Genomic DNA, 24,361 nt, shown 5'->3' with positions numbered 1-24,361 from the left:
CTCCCTTGCACTCTCTCTCTCTCTCTCTCTGTCTCTCAAATAAATTAATAAAACTTAAAAAGAAAAAAAGGAATTTTAACACACACCAAAGGAAATGCTTTCCAGCACTGTTTGTGCAGAATTCTCTTTGCACTGACACATTAGCTCCAATTTTGGTCTATATACACTTACACACAATCTCTGTCCATGAGATACTTTGATTCCACAGTTGCACTTACTGAAATAGTCCCTTTTTCATCTGAACTTGAATGCATTTACCATTTATAATAAATTTACACATTACTGTGCTTCAGAAGTAAGTCTCTAACAATTACTCAGTATAGTTCTTAGGTTGAAATTTAATTCATTATGAACTGAGTAATTTTGAAATTCTGTATAGCCTGTTACTTACAGAAAGAAAACATCATATCCAACCCCGAACTGCCATTAGTTTACATCAAGCGTCTTTTATTTAACACAGGGGAGGGGAGAGATTAGTTTAATTTTTTGGCATTTGTGACTTTTGTTCATGCTACAGAACTTGTGGAAGGCGTGATCATTTCCCTATTTCTAAAGCCCATGCTCGTCTTTTGGTCTGGTCATTTGGAAACATCTCCTGGCCAAGAAATGAGGGGAGCTCTTTGCTGTAAGGGCTAAGAGAAAAATAACGTTTTTCCCCCTACAAATCCTGACTGTAAACACAGCCTGCCCCTCCATGACCCTGGATGCTGCCAGTTACACACACACACACACAGAGCATGGGAATCCTCTTTCCTGCGGCCCTCACCTGCCACTTCCATCATGCTGCAGCCACAGCTCGGAGCAGGCAGTAAATCTGTCAGCAGGGCCTAGCACCAAATGGCACTGGGTTCCTATCTAGCCTTTTAAGACAAGCCTCCGAACACTTTCCTCCCTGTAGATTGACATAAATGCTTCACTCAGAGAAAGACTGATACCAAAATCGTTACTCAAGTTGCTTTTTCTCTTAAAAAATTTTATCAATACAAACTGATAAGAACACATTTCAAAGAATCATCTAAATGCATCCATACTTGAAAAATCAAGGACACTCATTCTGTTTTGGTTTGCCCGTAAATACTGCCTAGTGCCTGAAGAGCTGAAGATAAACTGAGGGATATGTTCAGAGTAGATCACTTGGCAGTCAGGTTTGAAGACTGTGCTTCTGAAGCGCCATCAACTACTCCAAGTGAAAGGCCTGTGTTTATTCCCCTTTAACTTGGAACACCACATTTGCAGCTTCTCTTTCTCCCATTAGTTCCAATTCAGTGCTATTATCAATGATGTATTGAAACAGAAAGAGGGTCACAAAGTAATCTGAGAAGGGGAAAAAAACCAAGACTGGGCATTCTAAATATTACAGCCATTTGGAAAGGATGATTAACACAGAAACCCTCAAGCCTTGCAACCAATTATAAACTGCTCTCCCCCAAATTTATTCATTTCTGATATTTTAGGTATATACTTCATATTTAAAATAAGTTTGATGGTTTGTTTTCTCCATATGTATGCATGTAGGTGCATATACATATATGTATGTATATATGTACATATGCACAAACACACAGTCACATTTATATTAAAAATTGCTCCCATGCTATATGAGACAAACAAAAGTCTGGAGTTGGACCTGGGTTAAATTCTATTTTGGGCACTTATACATAGGTTTATGAGGATTAAAGGACATATATAAGTACCTAGAATGTGACATGTAATTAAAAAAAATATGTGTTAGTACTTACTTCTTCCTCAGTAGCCATAAAATAAATATTAGGGTTAAAAAAACATTTAAATTATTTTTACAGGATCAATGTAAATTTGTCATTTTTAAACCCCCTAAGAACTGTGACTTGGTTTTTTATTATTTTAGTACTGTTTCTTTTTCTTTTTTTCCCTCTATGGACTGACATCATTTTATTTCATGAAAGGATAGACTTTTCAATGAATGGTTTTGGGAAAATAAGACAATCACATGGAAAAGAACGAAGTTGAACCTTTATCTTACATCATATACAAAAATAGACTCAAAATGGGTCAAAGATCTAAATGCAAAACCTAAACCCATAAAACCCTTGGAACAAAATGGGGAAAGCTTCATGACACTGGATTTGGAAAATATTTCTTGGGTATGATACTAAGCATAAACAACAAAAATAAATAAATAAATAAACTGGACTTTACCAAATTCAAAAACTATCTTCATCAAATGACATTTTCAACAAAACAAAAAGGCAACACACTGAATGGAAAAGAAATATTTGCAAATCATATCTGGCAAAGGGTTAAAACCCAGACTTTATAATGAACTCCTCTAACTCACCACCAACAAAAACCAGACAATTCAATTAAAAAACAAAGGGTTTGAACAGACATTTCTCCAAAGAAGGTATACAAATGATAAAAAACCACATGAAAAGATGCTCAACATCACTACACATTAGGAAAATGCAAAATCAAAACCACAATGATACCATTTCACTCATTAAGATGGTAATTATCAAAAAAGCAAGCAAACAAACAAAAACCAATTGTTGGCAAGGAAGTGGAGAAATGTGCGCTGCTGGTGGGAATGGAAAATGGCGCAGCTGCTATGGAAAACAGTATGGTGGTTCCTCAAAAAATTAAAAATAGAATAACCACATGATCCAGCAATTCTATTTCTGGGCATTTTCCCAAAAGAACTGAGAGCAGCTACTTGACACGTCTCCTGAGGCAAGGGAAGCAAAAGCAAAAATAAGCTGTTGGGACAACATCAAAACAAAAAGTTTCTGCACAACAACGGAAACAATCAACAAAACTAAAATGCAGCTTACAGAATGGGAGAAGATATTTGCAAATGACATCTCTGATAAAGGATTAGTATCCAAAATATATAAAGAACTTATAAAACTCAGCACCCAAAACCCAAACCCAAATAATCCAATTAAAATGGAAAGAAGACATGAACAGACATTTCTGCAAAGAAGACATCCAGATGGCCAATAGACACATGAAAAGATGTACATCATCACTTATCATCAAGGAAATGCAAATCAAAACTACAATGAGATATCACTTCACACATGTTAGAATGGTTACAATTGGCAACAGAAGAAACAACAGGTGTTCACGAGGATGTGGAGGAAAAGGAACCCTCATGCACCATTGGAGGGAATGCAAACAGATGCAGCCACAATGGAAAGCAGTATGAAATTCCCTCAAAAAGTTAAAAATAGAACAACCTTACCATCCAGGAATCACACTACTGGGAATTTACTCAAAAAATACAAAAGCACCAATTCAAAGGTATATGTGCATTCCTATATTTATAGCAGAATTATTTACAAAGCCAAGATATGGAAGCAGCCCAAGTGCCTAGCGATAGATGAATGGAGAAAGATGTGGTCATATATATAATGGAATATTATTCAGCCATAAAAAATAATAAACTCTTGCCATTTGCAACAACCCATGGATGGACCTAGGAAGTATAATGCTAAGTGAAACAAGTCAGTCAGAGAAATACAAATACCATATGATTTCACTCATATTTGGAACTTAGGAAAACAAACAAATAAGCAAAGGGAAAGAGAGAGAGAGAGAGAGAGAGAGAGAGAGAGAGAGAGATCAAGAAACAGACTCTTAATTATAGAGAACAAACTGATGGTTACCAGAGGGAAGAGGGATGGGGCATGGGTGAAATAGGTAATGGGGATTAAGGAATACACTTATAATGATGAACACAGAGTGATGTACCATGATATTGTACACCTGAAACTAACATAACACTGTATATTAGCTAAATGGAATTAAAATTTAAAAAGAAAGAAAGAAAGAAAGAAAGAAAGAAAGAAAGAAAGAAAGAAGAAGGAAAGCATCTACTTGAACAGGTATTTGTACACCCATGTTGTAACATCATTATTTACAATAGCTGAAAGGTGGAAGGAACCTAAATGTCAATTGATAGGTGAATGGATAAACAAAATGTGGTATATATAATGCAATGAAATATTATGCAGATTTAAAAAGGAAGGAAATTCTTACACATGTTACAAAATGGATAGACCTTGAAGACACGACACTTGAAGCCAGTCACAAAAGGACACATTTCCTATGACATCACACAGATGAAGTACCTAGAGCTATCAAAATGTATAGAGACAGAAAGAATGGTGACCACCAGGGGTTGGGAGAAGAGAAGCAAGGAGTTACTGTTTAATGGGTAAGGAGTTTCATTTAGGAAAAATGAAGAAAGCTCTGGAGATGGATGGGGTGATGGGGCGCAACAATATGAATGTACTTAATGCCACTGAACTCTACACTTAAATATGGCTAAAATGGTAACTTTCATGCTATGTATATTTTACCACAATAAACAAAATCAGTTATAAAAATCTAGCTTATTCTTCCCAGAAGATAGTTTTAATCAATATACAGAAGCTTGATCAGAAAATACATTCACACCTGTAGGGTAGCACTCCACTTTTAAAAGCTGGTCCCAGTACACTAACAAATTTCCCAATGTGTGTTACTAATAGCAACTTTAAATATAAAAAGAGTCCTTTCTGGCTTGAAATTCCTTGAGTAGCCTATTTTAATGTGGCAATTACTTAAGCATTAGAAAGAACCAGGGTGCCTAGGTGGCTCAGTTGGTTAAGTGTCTGACTTTGGCTAAGGTCATGATCTCATGGTTCGTGAGTTCAAGCCTCACATCAGGCTCTGTGCTGACAGCTCAGAGCCTGGAGGCTGCTTCGGAGTCTGTGTGTCCCTCTCTCTGCCCCTCCCCTACTCATGCTCTGTCTCTCTCTGACTCTCAAAAATAAAAACATTAAAAAAAAATTTTTTTTAAGAGTCAGAAAGAACTAATTCATATTCTAGTTCTACTACTTAGGTATAAAAAACTAAGCAAGTACTTAATCTCTTAGTTTCTTCATCTATACAACTTTAACCTTTTAAGACTGCTAAAAAGATTACTGTCAGATAAAAAATTAAATTAAATTAAAAAAATAAAAAGAAAGATAATATATATACATATTTACATCAACACCCCAAATCAAATAATCCAATTAAAAAATGGGCAGAAGATAAACAGACATCTGTCCAAAGAAGATATACAGATGGCCAACAGACACATGAAAAGATGTTCATCATCCCTTATCTTCAGGGAAATGAAAATCAAAACTACAATGAGATATCACCTCAGTACCCGTCAGATGGCTACGATCAATAACATAAGAAACAACAGATGTTTATGTATGTATGCATACATGTGTATAATATATATATATTTACAAATGCATATATATTATTATTAAATATTAGCACAATCTAAATATTACACAACAGATATACAGCAACTTACACTATCATTACACTCAAACTGCCTTCCCACACCTTCAGCATAAATATGTCAACACATTATTTCGGTTAAAGATTGTTATTCACTAAATACTACTATGTCTGAAATGTTATCTAACTCTTATGAGCAGTTCTCTCTTGCAAGTGTTCAAAAACAAAGGTATAGGTGAGTCAAGTAACCAGTTCAAATTTGTGTCTGTCAGCATTTTGGAAGAGGCAGCTTTTTGCATGGGTTTCCAGACCTAAGACATTTGTTTATTTGTACCATAGATAAAAGTTTATTTTTTTACTTCACATTTTACTATTTTGTCTTAGAAAAGAAATTTGTGCTAAGCATGTAATGAAACAAGCTAAAATGCATGAAGAAGGACTTAATGATTTCCCTCCCTCTTTTTCCATCCCCCAGCTCGGGTAAACAATGTGAGCATTTTTCTCCTTGATCATACACAAATATACAAGCATACATGTACATAGAATTCTAAAGATTATTTTTTTTTTACAAAATGGACTTGTACCAAATACATTGCATCACTCACTTAACATATTATAAACATTCTTCCAGTTCATAAATATGAATCTAGATCATTTTATTTTTTTTTAATGCTTATTTATGTTTGAGAGAGAGAGAGACAGAGACAGAGCACAATCAGGGAAGGGGCAGAGAGAGAGGGAGACACAGAATCTGAAGCGGGCTCCAGGCTCTGAGCTGTCAGCACAGAGCCCGATGCAGCACTTGAACTCATGAACTGCAAGATCATGACCTGAGCTGAAGTTGGCCACTTGACCGACTGAGCCACCCAAGCACACCAGAATCTAACTCATTTTAAATTATAGAATTATACTCTCTAGTATGATATACCACAATTGATTCAACTTGGGCATTCATGAGTTTGTTTGTATTTTATTTGCTTGTCTATGTGTTTGTAAACCATTACAAAAAAATTCTGTGATAAATCATCTTATATAAATATCTATCCATAATAGAGCTTCTATTTCTTATTACAAGATAGATATTCAAAGAGCCAATGAATGTATTTACTTTTAATTTTGAAATTGATTATTTAATATGCATTGATCTACTCTCTATTCTATTTGCCTGATCTAGTTGTCTTTTTCTAGGGTGGTAACTAACGTAACACTTTATCACTTATCGTAGAGATGACAATTGCTAATGAATATTTGTGTTTTCTTCCTTTTCCTATGTACACCACTAACATCTATTTCTCAAGGTGCTGGGGTGGCTCAGTCAGTTAAGCATCCCACTCTGGATTTCAGTTCAGGGTATGATCTCACAGTTCGTGGATTTGAGCCCCTGCATCAGGCTCTGCGCTGACAGACGAAGCCTGCTTGGGATTCTCTGTCTCCCTCTCCCTCTGCCTCTCCCCTGCTCATGCTCTCTCTCTGTCTCTGTCTCTCTCTCTCTCTGTCTCATAAATAAATAAACAAACAAACAAATAAATAAATAATAAAATACATTTCTCATTCCTCTTCCTTTTAGGTAAGGCCACGTGATTAGTGACTACTCCTCAAGGAAGTTTAGGGTGAGACTTCATCTTCTTGCCAATCACTGGGTGAACAAAGATTTTCAGAAGGGAGGAAAAGCCACAAGACAGAAGGACTACAGGTGTGCTGGTTTATCACTGTCTTGCCTCTCAGCACCAAATCTACCCCTCTTTGCCCTGCTTTGTCACACTGAAGTCAGATCCTATAAACAAACACTCCTCCTTTGCCAGGTGGCACAAGGCTAAGCTTGTCAGCAGAAGGTGTTAGAGGGACGCTCTAAGAGGAATGGGCTTCTTATCCTGATTCTGAGGTGTTTTTTCCTATTGATTCTTGAAGCCCATGGCAACAGTGTGCCGGATACTTGGTGGCACTCAGCCACCCAGCAAGTTTCCCCGGAGCACAGGCAGGCAGCTTCTTACAGAGCCTCACCAGCATAGTGAGCCTGCTTGCCAGCCTCAGCCTGTGGCACTTCAGCAAACCTTCTTGCTTTCCAACTGACCACAGCCACATCCTTTCCAAGGAACTCTGACTCTCAGCTTTTGGGGGCTTCAGGAGAGGCGCTTCCAAGCCTGTCCCTCTTTTGAGTACTCTGCTTCAGCCCTAGAGGTAGAAACTGCTTCTCATATCTGCTATTTCTCTGTTCTTTACAGTGTTCTCTCTGTACCTTAGTAGTTAATCCCCCTAGTTCATAAATCTCTAACTTAAAATTTCCCTGCTCAAATTACTGCTGTAGTTTCTGTCTCCTGACTGATACAGCATATCCCTGACTGACTGGTGAAAAAGAGCCTCTCACCTCCACCACCTGTTACAGGAATATGAAATAATTGTGTTGGCCACTAAAACTTGAGGGTTGCTGGTCATAGCACTTGCACTACCTTGTACAAGCAACTGAATTACAGAATTATTGTAGCAGTGAATATCTGGTAAATCAAGCACTCTAGGCCCTTTTTCAAACTGGCATAGCTATTCTCAGACAACAATACTTCAATATGAAATTTGACTTCACTTATCTCATTCTAGTCAAAGAAACTTTCACTCTACTGGAATTATGACTTGAATAATATTTTTATGGAACTTATATTTTTATAGTATTAACTCTTTCCCCTAGGAAACATATTATGATTCTGTAGTTGTTTAGACTTTATATAATATCCTCCAATAATATAAAACCTTTTTCCATATAGGAATACCTTGCTTATTATATTTCTTTTATCATTACTTCAAATAATATATATCTGTTCCAATTTTTAAATTATTCTTTCTAATTCAAAGAATTTATATAGATTTTCATATATTGATTTTTTCTAGCCAAATTACACTCTACAAATTCTATCTATAGCTACCCTGCCTGTGGACTATTACAAATAATGCTTCTTTGAATATTCTTGTACATCTCTTTTGACTTGGCATATGCATTCAACTTTAACGAACACCTACCTAAGGAGTGGAATTGTTGGCCATTGAGACCTACTGAGCCAGGATCTAGTTAGTGCAGTTTCATGAACAAGACTTTGGTATACTTTGAAAATTTTGAATTAATTTGTTTTACATTTACAAGTGCATGTCTCAGAGAAATATAACTGATCTAGTAAAATCATATGCTATAGAAGCAGTGTATACAATTGTTGCTGAATAGTTCCCAATATTTAGGCAGAAATGTCACTAGACTTGAAAAGGCAATTAACCAGATATCACAGTTTGATAGGCCCAAATTATAGAAGACACTGACAATCAGGTATGATGTTTGCATTAGACACTGGGTAATGGACACGGAACAGTGCAGTGACCTGGTCTAAGTAATACTTTAGGGAGACACTCTGGCAGAATGGATGGCATTGAATGAAGTGTGATTCAAGGTAGTGAGCTATTTAGAAACTGCTTGAAAGTAATCTCTTTTTGGAGACTTCAGAAAATGGGGGAGATACTGGGCAAGCTTCAGACAGTTGCACCAAAATGAATCCAAAAACTTGTCTTCCTTTGTAGTAATTTCATCATATTTAAATGCAAGAAGAATGTAAACATCAAATTTTCCACAGGTTAAATATACCTCACAATTTCCAGCCCAAATTTTAAGTTTGGTTCCAACTCTGTGTGAATATGTAAGAACAAATTGATTGAGTTAAAAAAGAAAAAAAAATGCTTTACAGTGATGAAAATTACCAGAAGCCTTAGGAGAAAAGAGGTCTACCCTTCAACAGCACAGCAGACATGAACAGAATTGTTGTAATGATTTTAGTCATGCTAATAAAGTCACTGAATTTCTACTTTATGAAGGAGTTTCTCAAATTACTGAAAACCTTGCTTTGCATATTTTTGCCTTTAGAAGCCCAGGAGGTACAAGTGGAGAATAATTAATACCTTCCTGCAGAGACAAGAACAGACTCCTCAAGAGAATCAAATGAAAAGCAGGAACAGGGAGCATTCAGCACAACGTGCCCTGGAGAATCTGCCTGCCAGTGTGATGCCTGCTCATCCACCACTTATATCCACATCCTCTTTGAAACAGAAACTTTTAAAAAAATCACTTTTTGCACAGCCAGGAAAAGGAAGATTTGAAAGCAGTACTGTCATCAGAGAAGGTAATATCCCATTAGCACAATTTCTCCTACTGTTTTTGTCAGTTTCCACACGCAGAGACATCACGCAGAAATACACACCCCTGCATGTGGTGCTGTAGTAAGGGCCTGTGTTTCGATGTGTCATTCCTCACCAACACCCAGATAGCCTTAGGGATCCCAGAAACTGTTCCAGAATTTCAAGGCATCAAGTTAGCACCCCCAAAAGGTTATCTCACAGTTAGGTTTTGGGTATGCTAAACTCAGGGTCAAATGGCCCCAGTCGGAGCTGTGTCAGTCCTGTTAGGTAGTTGAAGAGACAAACATAACAGCCACGAGACTCCTTGGAGTTCTTTCAGTCAAAAATCACTCAGACATGATGTTTATTTATAGGAACATTTTTGGCTGGACTAAGGGAAGATGGATGAACCAAATCCTAGTTGGACTTGTCATTAATGGTCCAAATCAATCATTACAAAAGGCCACTGCACTACCTCAAAAAGAGGACCACAAACAAAAGAATTACAGAAAGATGAGTGATGACTACTTTGCTGATGTTTCTTTAATTATAAATAATTTTTAATATATTCCAATAGTGATAGGCGGATTATTGACTTATTTGTATTAATGATGCATTAATAATAGCATAACAACATTGAATCAATTAACTTTATAGGAAAATTAGCCAACTTTAAGCCTATCAAAAGGTAGTATACAAACAAATGTATTCTGTTCCATGTGGTAATGTAAGAGATCAATAAACAGGAAGTTTATTTTCCATATTTTCCATAACACTACTTTCAAAGCAGAGGACTTGTACCTTTGTGAATTGTATTTAACACATAGAAACTAGACCATAAATTTAAGGTAAGGTGGAGCTATGAGACATTCTTCAAGAGACACATCTACAGTTCAGAACAGCCTCAACTCAGAACTGCCCTTCATTTATACTCCTTAGTAAGTAAGTAAAAGAAGCTTCACGAATGTAGAATTAGTAGTTATCAGCTCTGTATTACTTGGTTTCCTGGACTTTGAGGCCCACTGGCAACTGGCATTAGGAAAGACCACAGCCTAAGCAATGACTAAAATGCCACTGTGTACACACTCACCTCTCACACTAAGTAGAAGAGCTATTCACAATTATATTGAACACATGTAAGGAATGGAATGTAGGCCAAAGAGAGTGATGGATTATTTACCTTTGGGAAAACTCCAACACTCAGAGTATAAACATAACCCTCTTCTGTAGAACATGGCAACTTTCAATAATGCAGGTGAGCAGTCAACAGGGCCTAATTGTTTTCTAGACTTTTAACTCCAATATATTACAACCCAAGATACTGAAATAACTTGCAAATAAGATTGTAATATGCTTATCACTGAACACTAGAGATTGAGAGATGTCTCAATTTACAAAAAACAAACAAACAAAAATAAGAAGAAAATACGAAACATGAATTGAAACTTGCAAGCTTTGTATTGATCTTAGTTAAGTGTGTAGAACAGGCCACCAGTGGGTGGTTTGTGAGCACTATAAAGGAGGTGGTCACAAGAAGCCAAGTGGATTCAACAAAACTAATGCATTTTGTCCCCTGTTTCTTTTGTGTTTAGGGTTATAAGCAGTTTCTTTTCTTTGGGAAAAGCATCCCCATAAAAATCAGAGGCTAATGCTAATTTAAGTAAAGAAAACTAAAGGTGATGGTTCTTTGACAGATAATCGATGTTTGGAATTGTAAGAGTATATTGGATGCTAGTTCATTCAGATACAGGACATAAGTCCACCTTGTGCTATAGGCAAAACAAACAAAAAGATTGAAATCTGATTAAAGATAGTACAGTGGTATTTACAAATTTGATTTTTTCCAAGTCTCAAAACATATCATTATTATTTAGAACATTAATAATAAATTTGATTTTTCATAGCATCAAAATTATTAGATCTGAAATTTTCTTGAGTTAATTTTATTATTCAAGCATCAGTCTTCAAATTTAGAAAATGTTCTGTCTTCATTTGCAGATGAGGCAAACAAGACGCATGCATTTTAAATGTAAATCAATAAATAAAAGCTGTAACTTAAAATCCAGTTCTCCTAAAGATCTATGTATTACACTCTTTATTCAATATCTGAACATGAGATTTTAATTCTATTTTCATTTATTTCTATTTTCATTAAGCTTTCTCGTGCACTAACTGCAACTGTTTTCCCCCCTTACTGAGCTACCTAAGATGGTTACAAAAGGAAAAAAAAATGCATAACTTGCAAATTTAAAATTCTAGGTAAGGATTGCAAATGATAATGATCAGAGGGGAAAAAAGGAAGTGTTAGTACTTTTATATCAATTGCAGACATAAATATTTAAGATCTTTAAAATGTCTATAAATTCTTATGCAGTGAATAACACAGATTTGATCTAAGTGTTTTGAAATGAAGAAATAATATATCTAACATGCCCCTATCTCCATCCATCAGTCATTTTCTATTCCCTTGCTATGATGTTTCCTCTCCTCAGCATTTGTGATTTTCTAAAATTATACTATGTGTACTTTTATTTATTATCCATCTTCCCATTTGAATACAACTTTGTCTGGTTTGTTCACATCCAACATCTAGGTGGTGTCTGAAACACAGTAAGATTTCAATAAATATTTGCTAAAAGAATCGATTAATTTAAAATATCAAAAAACTATATATATCAAAACATGGCACATATAATATGTGATGCATAGAGTTGTTAGATGAACTACATTAATTTAACACAGGTACCTATTTGCTAGAATCCTAACTAAATATCTCTTCAGCATTTCCATTTTTTTCTGAGAAGAATGAGCAAGTCACCTTTCTCTGATTTGCAAGCTCTCTGTTTTCTAGAATACCAATAGAGAACGTTAAACCTCAAAGTGATAAAATGATGGCCTAGAAAATATCTAAAATATATCCACTGTTCTCATGATAATCCTAGAAAAACATGCATTTTGTTAATAAGTAAACTTGGAAGCAGATATTTATTTAAATATACTTCCTAATTATCTCAATGAGGTCCATACATTAAATAATAGGACGGTGGGGCTAATTTCAAAATAATAGGGGTCTTTGCCTTCTAGCATGTCTAGACCTATAAAACGAAGTATGATTTGGTGTGAAAACCGGAGCGAATGTAGAGATTTGATGGAAAGAAAACAAATGTAAGTACAAAGACTAAATTGAAGTTCAGTAGATTATTGATACAAGAGTAGAATTTAACTAAAAAATAAAATAAAACCTTAGTAACTTCATCAAATGCTTCCACAGAAGCAAAATGCTCACCTTAGTGTCTGTCTAGTCACTGTGTATACCATTATCATTTACAATTGGATCCACATTAAACATTAAGTCAAAATCATTTTCTGAAAATTAGTTCCAGATTATGGCAGATGTTTTGGGTTGCATATTTTCAAAATAAACTACAAAATACAATAGTAGCCATCTGTTTTAGAATTTTCTGTTTATTGTTTTCTATGGCGTAACAGGCAAAAATAGAAACAAATAAAAGAAAACAGCTGTCATGGAAAACTTTGAAAGGCCAAAAAACTGTGCTGTTAAATCAGTAATGAAATGAACGAATTGGTCATTTTGAATAACGAGATTTGTGTTAAAATAACGGCTTTGAATTTTTTATTAAGTTGTCCAGTTACGTTGGCAATACTTTGTCTTAAGCCATTAATAGCTGAAGAATATTATAAAATCATAAAATTTATATAAACTCAATACAGCTTCCCATTCACACACACACACACACACACACACACACACACACACACACATATACAATGTACTGACATATATAATAAAGATTTTATTTAAACTTCCATTTAAAATGGCAGTGAGTTAGTTGGTGACTCTATGAATTGGCTTCTCACAACTTTACATTTGAAATCTGTTCATATTTCCAGAACTGATATTGCTGGCATTTCAGAGTAATTTCTATAAACAATATGACTGATCTGACTGGATGGAGAAAAAACTATTTTCCTACCCCAAAGAACACTGGAAGAAAATCTTTTTTCTGCCACTATCTTTCTACAGAATTCAGAACTCTAAGGAATGTACCTTTGTCTTCAGACCATTCCTACCTCCACTCCTGTCATATAAAACCTGCTCTTTAAGGCTCATGCAATTTTATTATACTCTCCACTCCATTCTTGTTAGTGTCATCAAAATGAAGTGAAGGTCCTTATCATCCGACCAAGTTTTCTCTCCATGTTAAATCCTATCATCTGCCTGAAGAACTTTGCTGTTCCAACAAACCCAGTCCTTCAGTTTCCTGGCTTACAGGTTCCATGTAACCTTCTCTTCCACTTCCAACTTGGATACCCACACCAGATTGGCATCCAGCCCTGTCACAATCCATGATTGCTTCATCTCCAAAAACATTGAGTCATAGCCACTTTCTCACCACAACTTCTTCTCTTTCCACCTCACTTATTCAGCCTTTGCCTTCATTAGACCACCAACTCAGTAATGCCTCTATCACAGCTCTTCCAATACAGAAGTAATCTCCTTTCTTCATTTTCCCATCATCCAGGTATAGCACGCCTCGCAAAATCCAATCATCATGAACACCTGAAACCTAAGATCTAGATTCCAAAAGTAAAACCAAATGACACATATAACAAAAAAGTTACATTGATGGAAAGAGGAGAAAAAAAAATAAAAGGCAAACCTTGATCCTACTCAGCTTTATATTCTGCCCCTCCTAACTGAGCATCTTAAAGATCCATCCCAATATATTTTTTTGTTTGCTTGTTTTCATTCTGATTCCCACTAGTAAATATGAGCCATAGCCTACATATATGTCTCCTGAAGAGGTAGTAGTTCCATAGAAAGACCATGTTGAGGCCTGGCTCCATAAGCTTATAAATAAATGAATGAATGAATGAATGAATGAATGAATAAATAAATAAATAAATAAATAAATAAATTGTATGTATATATGTATGTAGTGAAAGATCCTGAGGAGAATAAACATCTTTTTCAAGAAATATATTTCAGATAAGGTTTTTGCCTCCATGCAGCAGGACACTACTGTCCTCTAACAAGGGGGAGGTGAGTTAGCCAGACTGGGGGATTCACGGGAATCTGTGGGTTTGTGGTTCTCAAGAGCATCTACCCAAATGTCCCCATTCCACAATTTTGTCTTTACCAGGGGATACTAGCTGGGACTATGAATCCAGTCTCTTGTAACTGTGCCAGTCTCACAATCAAACTTCAGGCCTAATTTTCAGCACAGGTGGCTCTCTGGTTGCAGGAGATGAGGCACTCTTTAAATGCTACTCTGTAAGCTCTTTAGTCTTCATGATGTACCTTGGTAGTTGGCTGCCCTGAACCTGTCATTCTTGTCTAGTGAAACTTCTGTAGCAGTTAACAACTGCATATCATCTCCACTATTGTTATAAGAAACACTGACCCCCTCATATCTTTAACTGCTAAAGCAATCACATAAACCAGTGCCTCCTTTTTCTTCTGTGTTCCATCCTTGTTTCCTAACTACTACAATGTGAAAATTCAGTCACATAGTAAGATACAAAGTGAATATATCAATACATTGTGTATGTAAAAATAATAATCAGAAGATATAATCAGGAAAATATTGCATTTACAATATTTTTTTAAAGCTTAGCAAATAAATTACAATTAGGTTCAGCTATACGCAGCATAAAACTCAGTGTCTTAGACACACAAGTGGTTATTGTTTCATGTGCAAAGTCCAGTGGTCAGGGGTCCAAGACTAGAACAGCTGTTCCACAGATCACTAAGAGTCTTGGGCTCCTTCCTGGTTTCTGCTCTAACCATAGTGTCCCATTCTCACCACAAGAAAGAGAAAGGAGAACATACCTTCCCACTTAAAAAACACTCCTCAAAATTGCATATACCACTTCCACTTACATCCCTTTGTCCAAAACTTGGTCAGTGGCCAGGCTTACCTGCAATGGAGGCTGTGAAATGAGGCAGACATGTGCCAGCTAAAATTCAGGGCTTCCACTGCAGGGAAACAAGAGGAGAAATAATATTAGGGGACAATTAGCAGTCTCTATTACACATAGGAATGTTTAAGAAGAAAAATGTAAGATCTAGAAAGAAATACTTTTAAATTGCCTGCGAGATACATAGGATCTGAACAAATGAAAAAGCACATCATGTTCTTGGGTAAACAACAGGAAAATTTGCCTTGATAATCCACAAATAAGTTGTAATAGCCATGAATTTTAATGCCTCAAACACTATAACGAAAACGTGTATGAAATAAGACTGTTAAATATATGAGTAAATGACAGAAACACAGTTATAGTAAAAAATAACAACCTTTGGCAGATCAAATAAATTAAAATAAGGTCACAATTATTTTTAACACTAGACTAAATGATATCCAGATGTCAGCTAAGGTCATCTTTCTGTCAAAAATAAAATTGGTAAACACCCCCATTACACATCAGGCAAAAGTTCCTCCCCACCACTTCTGGGAATTCCCATGTCTTCCCTTCTCAAAATTCCCTCCAGCCTTGTTCTTGCCCTCTCAACCTCATCAGATTCTTGCCTTCTGTTTCATTCTACTTTATTCACTGTGCATTGGCCCAGACATGGTACACAGACCCCTTTCTTCATTTATCTAACAACAACTCACACAGGCCTTTTTGTATGTATGGTCAATGTAAGTGAAAGTTTGGGGCAGTAAAGTAGAATTACAACCCTGATGAGCAGACTATTTATACTAGACAGCCTGTTCTTAAAAGTCATTAGAGTTTGGCTATCCCACCACTGTGAATTTCACCCACTTTTCTAGTAAATCTAGCTTCTTCCCTTGTCACATAGCTCTGCTTCCCCCAGGAAAAGTGCCCAAACATTTCCCTGTTGCTCTGTTTTCAGGTCTACTTCATTTTGCCTTATCTCAGAAAATAACTCTCTCTCTCTCTCTCTCTCTCTCTCTCTCTCTAAGATAGCTCCAACAATTAGCTCAGGTAGAACGTATCAGAAGGGTTACAATATCAACGTAATTTCCATCATGCTCTGTAAAGTAATACCTAATAAATAATGATGCACTACAGCCAGCTTGTACTGGCTCACAAGGGACATTTATGTGAGGGGTGCCTGGGTGGCTCAGTTGGTTAAGTGTCCAACTTTGGCTCAGGTCATGATCTCAATTCCTGAGTTTGAGCCCCCCTTCGGGCTCTGGGCTGTCAGCTCAAAGCCTGAAGCCTGCTTCGGATTCTGTGCCTCTCTCTCTCTCTCTCTCTCTCTGTCCCTTCCCCACTCATATTCTGTCTCTTTCTCTCTCTCAAAAATAAATATTCAAAAAAAAATTTTTAAGACAATTATGTGGATTTCTTTCCTACTCCCCATTTACTGACTTCATATCCAGAGGTCGAAATCCACATAGTGTAAGTATTTACACCTTGGAAGTTGGAAAACACTACAAATATCATTGTTTTTGTTTCAGTTTGGGGTTTTTTCCTGTGATTTTCTGTTTTGTTTTGTTCTGTTCTTGATTTTTTGTTTGCTTATTTCGAGGTCACATTTATCAGCACAACACAGCATATACTCTAGAAAGCTCTGTATTTAATGCGTAAACAAAGATTTTTTTTTTTTTTACTCCCTCCCAAAAGAACCAGCTTAACCCTCCAGGGCAGAAATAAGAGCAGGGCAAGAACACTAAACAACAAGATGATTCCACTGCTTGGATTCGACACAGACCACAGGAATACAATATTCTGCCTTATTCTAGTGCATGATTTTCTCCATGCAACAATATTGAGTGGAACTGTTCAGGCAACATGGATATGCAACTGTATAATCTATTAATTTGTTACGTATACTAACCTTACTAGAGTTCAAATTTGAGGACAAAGAGAAGCTATTATATCACATCATAAAGAGAGGCTCTGGGCATCAGTATCTCCCACAAGATCTAATGAAAAACAGAAAAATCAGCCTACTATCCTCATCCAGGCCCCATCCCCACCACACCATACCCCAACCACCTATATAAGGAGTTGACTTGAGAGAAAGAAGGAAAGACTGTTGAAGTCATTGGGCTTTTGGTATATGTAGTATTCATGGGAAAATGCACTTCCACAGCACTCAAGTCAAGATTCCAGGAGGGGATTCTCTCAGAAACTGTTGAATAGAAATATTTAGTCCCTCCAGAATGAGCAAGTTGGCCTTGCATTGGGGGAATGACTATCTGCCAAGACTTGATGACTTGCCCCTACAAATTAAAGAGAGATGATAACAATAGAATAGCAAAGACATCATTTGCTCTTCTAAGGGTGTATGAATTCTTATAGATCCAAGGGACACCAGAAAAGGAACTAATCTTGAGATCTTTTAGCCAGTACCTCATCCAAGAAGGCTGCCCTCCAGGTTAAGGGACTACAGCATGGAGAGTCTATAATGTATACCACTGTGGATGGGAACTGGGTAGAAGAAATTAGAAGTGTGTATGCAAGAGAAGATGCTCCATGCCAGAGAAATGAACTACAGGAAGATCTCATAGGATGGTGTAAAGAACTCACACGTGCGCCTCCACTGAGAGAATGCCTTTCACACGGAAAGGCCACCATCACCAGCCTGTCAGGATTAACCTGAGGAGCAGCATAAACCAGCAGAAGCCAACAAAGAGGGAAGCACAACTCTACCTGGTTAAAACAGATAACTTTTCAGTCCATTTTTCCACTTGTCTAGATGAGAGGGTGAAATAAGGGGGTACAAGAACCGCTCGTGTTAATCTCCCACTGAAAGACCCATGAATCATGACTTTAAGAAGTGATGTGGTGAAGCAAAATTTTAGATCAAGTATGAAGGGATCTTTAAACTTGATTGGGTTGAGTTTTTAAATCGGAGAGTGTCCAAAGGTTATGGAATGTGTCTATGATACTCTTAAAGAATGAAGTGAAGAATTTGATAAATGTTGAAAGCCCTGATTAGAGAAAAATAAAATTTCATGTTTGTACTCCATCCAGTTGAGATCCACCTCTTAATAAACAGTGCTTATTTGGATTTACACAAAACAAAAACAAACCCAAACCTTCCTCCTTTATTGCCTTTTTCCTCTCTCCTCACAAATCCCTTTCAATGTTCCCTCACTGTGACAGAACCTCTGTTAGTTTATTCCAGTTCATGCCACTCTTCTGGATGCTGATAGTGGCCTCTCTGAATGAAAGGCATTGAAAAGAGTTGATCTCTCATGGACCTTCCTCATGTGTGAATTCTCCACCTTATCCTGTGACTGTTCTCTGGCCCAGGTGATCAAGTCTGTACTTCCTGGTCCCTTCCCTGCCATGTATTCATATTATGGTAAATGGCTTGGTGTCCTAGGTTATCTCATCTGGAACCAATGGAATTTTTTCCCTTTATTTAGCAATTTGTTTATTTGTAAAGTAGTATTTAAACCTAAATACATATTGGCACAAACTTCTCATCATTTTACTTCTCAGCAAAGACAAGATGTCTAATTTCTCCCTCCATTCCCCTAAGTGCCAGCCCCAAGCCTCACCACTATTTGCGCAGTAATTTAGCTTTTCAAAAATCCAAAGATTAGATCATATACTCTGATAAGCAAATGACCCAATAGTTTGAGTTTAACATAGAAGAATTCATAGAAGCCTTGAAAGTTCAAGCTTTCCTTTCTCCTCCCATCACAATCTGTTTTCCCAATAAAATACATACCTCATTATTGCCTCCTCTCACTCAGAAGGTAAAGGCTGTTACAATTGTTTTATTTTGTTTTGGTTTGTTTTGAAAAAAGTTCCCCCTCCCAACATAATTAGGCATACTGGAGTTTGTGAATGTAGAGACAAGAAGCCAAATTCATTCTATAAACATACTTGAACTGAGGAATTGCATCAGTAAAATATATTTTTTTTAATATTTGACTTTGTGTCTCTAGGCCAGGCATGTGCTCTCCCCACCAACCTCATTGAAACCACTTCCTAATGAATTACACTTGGCCTTTGGGCACATTCATATCACTCACTTTATTTCTAAAGGTGTTTGGATTGATCTCAAACAAACGTGGAATATCTGGGTGGATGGATGGATGTTTCCCACTAACTGTGAATGTGCCTTCTTTTCAAGCATCCATAAAACATTTGTAAATATTGTTTCAAGAATGGGCAAATAAATCAGCAGAATATTAGAGACTATCTTAAAACCAATAAAATAAAAAAAGATCATAATAGATGGAAAAGAAGCATTGTAAACCAATGTATATAGATGAATTACTGAAAGGTTTTGGGGAAATTATACTTTTGAGGAACATATTAAGTTGGATCACAGTTTTAAACTACCATCCATTAAAATAAATTTTATTTTAAAATAAAAGCAGAAAACAGATGGGAATAATGATGAACTGATCTTGTAGTGAATAAGCACTTTCTAAATATAGAAATAAATAGATTAAGAAGTGCTGGTTAAATTTATCTAGATAAAATTTGAGGCTCTCTGAAGAGCAGAATCTTATAAAATTGTAAGACAATTCAAACTGAGAATATTGTTTATATCAACAATGACAAACATATTTAATAGTACTTAAAAAACTCACTCAATACATTAAAAACTCACTCAAACTCATAATAATGAACAAATACTATGAATATAAAAATTAGAGAAGGTAGCATATAAGTGACTAATAAAATATGAAATAAAATATGAAATATAAAATAAAATATAAAAACTTTTATATTTAGATTTAGCTAGCTGGACTTAGAGAAATCCCCATTAAAACAGAAAGAACCATTGTTTATGTTGTTTAAGTTGTCCTGTTTTAAAGATAATAGTGCTGCCATGAGTGTGGTGAGAAGGACTTCACACACATACTTATAGGGAAGGATAAACTGGTATAAACTCTCTGGAAAATAGTTCAACAACACGTACAAATATTAACAAATATATTACTGCTTAACCTGAAGGAAATAGTCACAGGTTAGAATCAAGATTTATTTTGAAAGAAGTTCATGACAGGTTATCCATAAAAGCAAATATTGGAAACTACCTAATTTCCGATAACAGAAAAATAATTAAATAACTTTTAATAATATTAAATGACATGGTAAATGCTTTAAATATAATATTAGGTGCAAAAGTACATATATCAACTTATAAAATTCTAAATCACAAAAAAACACAAAGGAAACAAAACATCAATATTAATTATATTGAGATTGTATAATTATAAAGTTTTATTTTCTTCTAAAAGCTATTCGGTATTTTTCTGAATTTGGTAAGTGTATATTATAAACATTTTATAAAGTGTTTGATAAAGCATTGAGTATATTTTTCAACCATCTGGAAATCTAATGAAAATACAGCTTTGTATCACAGTGGGTTTGGGACTGCTGTCGCACCACAAGAGTTCAAATCCAAAGCATCTATTACAAGCCTAAGAGTTAGAGACAGTAGAGGGACAAGGAATTTTCTTGCCCTTAAAAAGTGTCCAGTTATGGGGCGCCTGGGTGACTCAGTCGGTTAAGCGGCCGACTTCGGCTCAGGTCATGATCTTGCCCTCTGTGAGTTTGAGCCCCGTGTCGGGCTCTGTGCTGACAGCTCAGAGCCTGGAGCCTGTTTCAGATTCTGTGTCTCCGTCTCTCTGACCCTCCCCCGTTCATGCTCTGTCTCTCTCTGTCTCAAAAATAAATAAATGTTAAAAAAAATTAAATAAAAAGTGTCCAGTCTAATGAAGGAACAGACAAGACAGTCAACTACTAGAACACAATATGCTAAGTGCTATAACTGAGGCATTCACAGCAGCCAGTGCAAGTACAGTTGAAAAACAGCGAATTCAGCCTAGAGGAGGGTGTTGGGAAAACCTCCACAAAGAACGTGCCCTTTGATCTGAATCGTTCTTCTTCCTCATTCTTTTCTTCTTACAGTAGTTTAGAGATCAAGGAGACATAGTAAAAACATAGAGCCTTCAGACTGCCAACAAGGTCTCATTATGAGGGATTCTTAAAATCAACTGGAGAAAGGGTTATTTATTCTTACTATCTTGAATCTGAAAAACCTAAGGCCTCTTTCTAATAAATTGAGGAGGAAAATATCCCCCAATGGAATCAGAAATTGGTGACCTTGAGTACTTTGCTGCATGTCAGACGTGGGACTGAGATCCTAGGAGCAGGATGTGGCAAAGAGAGATACTCCTCTTCAAGAAGGGACAGGCTTCCTGGCTGCAAGCTATGGAATGTAAGACTGACAGCCTCCAGCCATTAACTATACCAGGGGCTATCCCAGCTTTCCAGCTGAGGTCACTCTTATCTGAGGACAGAGGAAGACAATCTAACCAATGCCTGACCCAAATAGGGATATAGGAAGCTGGCCATTTTCATCCAATATAGGATCCTCTAAGGGCACTTGCTGCTCCAGACCTGTCTGTTGAGCTTCATCAGGTCAGCATCACAGTTGGATAGCTTCCCCTTGTCCATTTCTGCCTCTTTCCTTCTTTCCTTCCCCTTTGGCACTTCTACTTGGTCTCCATATCTGCTTCCCCGAGAATCCAATATCACAAGGTAGGTGAGTCAAGAAGGCCCAGGGAAGTGTGGGCAAAGAAGAAAAAAGGAACAGAACCAGAAGGAAAAATGAATTTGGTCTCCATGACACTAACTGGGCCAATAGCAATGTAGTTTTCTTTCTGGTAATGTCCTCTAGGCTGTTGTGGATATTAAAAAGCACACAAGGAGCACAGTGAGATGCAGCATGTACACCAATTAGGAGGAATTAGAACATTAGGAAACCGTTGTCAATTGGTTGGCTTGGGTGAATAAAAAAGAAAATAATTGAGACATTGAGACATGGCAAGAATTAACTCTGGAAAGTTGGAAGGTAGGCCATGGAGAATACTAATGTACTTTATGTAAAATAAATGAACATCTTTCCTTTCAGCTTTCTTAAATGTATTGTTTTTGACTTCCATTATTTTTGTGGTCTTATGAGAAGACAATGGAATTATAACATGAAAACTCAAAGTGAAATTTACTGATATTGATATCATAGTTACAGTGAATATTGGAAATAAGATAAAATGTTAGAGAAGTATGAACCTTCTCAGGACTTCTAGATATCTACTTACCCTTATGTCTGCCATGTTTCATAGGCACACAATTAGAATATTAGCTCCGGTAATCACAAAAAAAAAGGTGGCAATATGAGCACATATAAGATTTAGTTTAGATAGGTACTGAAAGGTTTTTATCACCAGTGTGCTTTCAGACAATAACAGTTTCTCTGTGATGTGGTCTCTTCCAGATCAAAGTTTCCAAATGTCTTTACAAAAGCTATATGTAACCACCTATCCAGAGAGCTCTTCTTTTCTGTGACATAAGTTTGCCTTTCAGACATGTCACAATCACTTAACCGTGACTCACAACCACTGTGTATGGACAGCTACATCAAATTGACTATGGTTTACAAGGCCTTGGAACTAGGCTAGTTCCTCATGGCCTTTCCTTCACTGTTATGTATCACAAAATGACAAGATAGTAAGTACATAAATTCATTTTGTTTCAGGTGTTAACAAAGAACAGAGGAGCTAAAAGAGTCCGCAAGGTATTCTCCTAAATGGGTATTTTCCAGTGATATCCCACGGTCCTCACTGGTTGACACTGCTCAATAAAACATTCCTAATACAAATGTCTGTGTCCATGGTAATGACTCAAATGAGCTTAAGCTGAGAATTGCTTGAAAGCAGGGGGTTTGTCTTATTCTCTGTATCTGTAGTGCCTAGTGCAACCAATAGAAAGCAATTTCTGATTTTTGTTTTAGCTCTGAAAAATCAGAAATCTCCTCTCTGAAACTATATCAACATGCATTGTCCCAATGACTATGCTCATGAGCTAGCAATGGAACTGAAAAGGAAAAAAAAAAAAAAGAGCTGCATAAAGTTCATTATAATTAAATGTCCCAAAAGAATCCATCCTCAGTGGCTTTCTCTCATCCAGTCATTCATGGTTAGCCCCTGCAAAGCCTGACAGGCGATTGGCCCAGCAAGAACTTCTTATGTGTTGATGGTTATCATTTGTAAATACACTGCACTTCCTTAGAATTTCTAAGGAATAACTAATGAAATGAAAGTTTTGCAGTTGTTTTCAACTATTTCAACTATTTTGGTAATAGTTTTCAACCTATTACCAAATAGGTTGAAACTGTCAGCCTTGATTTATTTTCTACTAAAGTCATTTTAGGGGCACCTGGGTGGCTCAGTCGGTTAAGTGGCTGACTTCAGCTCAGGTCATGATCTCGCAGTCTGTGAGTTCGGGCCCCGCGTCGGGCTCTGTGCTGACAGCTCAGAGCCTGGAGCCTGTTTCAGATTCTGTGTCTCCCTCTCTCTCTGACCCTCCCCCGTTCATGCTCTGTCTCTCTCTGTCTCAAAAATAAATAAATGTTTAAAAAAAATTTTTAAGTCATTTTATAGCATTTTTCTGCCTTGATCGGGATTATCTTCAGTTCAATCAATGTAAATGACAAAATAAATCAAAGAAAAACAACATAGATAAGCTTAAGTTACCAAAGAAAATAAAAATTGAAAACGTGAGTGCCAGTTGGGTTGCTTTCCTTTTCTGTTTCTCCACCTACTCTTCTCCTTTCTGCAAGGACTTCTATAAATGATACCGAACAAATTCTTGCACTAATGCCTTGACTGTTGCTCCTTAAGAGCATGAGCAAGAATTACAGTTGTACAGATTTTGTAAAGGTTTTATCTGAGAGCTTAGCTAGAGATTCAAAACAAAAAACAACAATATTTTTTAGAAATATAAATATAGAATCACCTTAGTAGGTTTTTGATATTTATGTTCATACTCCTTCATTAACCACATGACAGCTGGCCATAAATATGCATGCTACTATGGACCAAAATTCAGAATAAAAATTTATAGACCGTCTCCAACTTCCAATGGTTTGACCTATTATTTTCTGAATGTGGCATGGTATGAAAGCTCTATGTAT

The 24,361-nt window shown here is 36.4% G+C and overlaps 1 long non-coding RNA gene across 2 annotated transcripts in view; it reads right to left on the bottom strand.

Annotated features, from left to right (window-relative positions):
* Positions 1 to 23,092, bottom strand: part of LOC109499021 — a 244,146-nt gene extending 221,054 nt beyond the window's left edge. For both annotated transcript variants that reach the window (XR_006596860.1, XR_002156126.3), the window contains exons 1-2: positions 22,488 to 23,092; positions 15,355 to 15,412 (exon numbers count right to left, since the gene is read on the bottom strand). This is a non-coding gene — a long non-coding RNA (uncharacterized LOC109499021). The remainder of the gene's footprint in view (positions 1 to 15,354; positions 15,413 to 22,487) is intronic.
* Between the last annotated feature and the right edge of the window lie 1,269 nt (positions 23,093 to 24,361).

The sequence above is a fragment of the Felis catus genome, chromosome B1, assembly GCF_018350175.1.
Source record: "Felis catus isolate Fca126 chromosome B1, F.catus_Fca126_mat1.0, whole genome shotgun sequence".
Classification (NCBI taxonomy): domain Eukaryota; kingdom Metazoa; phylum Chordata; class Mammalia; order Carnivora; family Felidae; genus Felis; species Felis catus.
Note: the sequence above shows the minus strand (reverse complement) of the source record. Positions and strands in the feature narration are given on the sequence as shown.